This window comes from Echinops telfairi, unplaced genomic scaffold, assembly GCF_000313985.2.
Source record: "Echinops telfairi isolate 266 unplaced genomic scaffold, ASM31398v2 ScPeMD7_7468;HRSCAF=8506_0, whole genome shotgun sequence".
Lineage (NCBI taxonomy): Eukaryota > Metazoa > Chordata > Mammalia > Afrosoricida > Tenrecidae > Echinops > Echinops telfairi.
This window is the reverse complement of record NW_022111369.1, coordinates 43,146,787-43,148,226: the sequence shown is the minus strand read 5'-3', so window position 1 is coordinate 43,148,226 and position 1,440 is coordinate 43,146,787.

Here is a 1,440-nt window from a genome sequence, read left to right as displayed (position 1 = left end):
CGACAGCAACTGTCTATGCAGTCCGTGGCTTAAGGAGACTTTTAAATTTCATTCTTTCTCTTTCAGACAGGTCTACCCTAAATAATTTTGGGTAGGCAGGCCTCATTATCTTTGAAAAGGCTGATAAGAAGAAAAAGAGTCCTTTGAGTGTCCATTAGTAAAACATTTGCATTGTTAAGTACCACTCAATTCTAAGAATGTCAATACTTTTATCTCTCATTTTAAGAAGTACCTCAAGGTAGTACAGTTGCTTCCTTCTGTCAATATTCAAGGTTTGGTGCTAAGTAGTAGCTCTCAAACCTTCAAGATAACTGCCCACTTAGCAGAAGTCACCCTTCCCAGCCATTCCAACTGACTTGTGGGGGCAGAATTGCACCAGGAGAATCTGCTGCAAAAGACCGAATGTGTGAAAGGGCGGGGGTGTCTCCTTGAGGACGGTGGAGGCTTTTGTCAAGCCACCTGCGCGTATGAAAGCGGAGCCACGAGTAAGGAAGACTAAATAAATACTGAGTCATTTGAATTATGGTATTGGTGAAGAATATTGGAAGCACTGGGGACTGCCAGAGCAAACAGAGTTGTCTATGAAGTACAGCCAGATGCTCCCTAGAAACAAGAATGGTGAGACTTTATCTCCCATACTTTGGACATGTCATCAGTCCCTGGAAAAGGCATCATGCTCTGTAAAGTAGAGGAAAAGAAAGAGAGAGAGAGAGAGAGCTTCAGTGAGATGGAGTGACTGCAATGATGGGCTCAGTATAACATTGTATGAATGGCGTAGGACTGGGCAATGTGACACTGTTGTCCACTGTGTCAGCGAATCAGACATGATTCAACAGCCACTCATAATAACAGCATAGTTGTAGTACAGTTGCTACCTTTTATATTCAAATTTTTGCTGCTTTTATATTGAGTACCAGGGAATATGGAATGGTTGACATTCAGGCAAGGTGTGTGTCAGGGCTGCGTTCTCTTACTGTGCTTATTCAGTCTGTATGCTGCGAAAACTCTCAGAGAAACTGGATTGTGCTAAGAAAAATGTGGCTTCCGGATTGGTGGAAGGCTTATTAACATGTGATATGCAGCTGACACAACCTTGTTTGCTGGAAGGGAGGAGGACTTGAAGCAGTTGCGGATGAAGATCAAGGAGTGCAGCTCGCAGTATGTTTTACAACTCAATGTAAAGAAGACCAGCATCCTCACAACTGGACCAATAGGTACATCATGATAAATGGAGAAAAGGTTGAAGTTGTCAAGGATTTAGTCTTGCTTGGATCTATAACCAGTGTTCATAGAAGCAACAGCCAAGAGATCAAAAGATGTGTTGTATTAGGTAAATCTGCTGCACAAGAGCTCTTTAGAGTATTGAAAAGCAAGATTGTTACTTTGAGAACTGACTAGGGTAAGCCTGACTCAAGCCATGGTCTTTTCAGTTGCTTCATG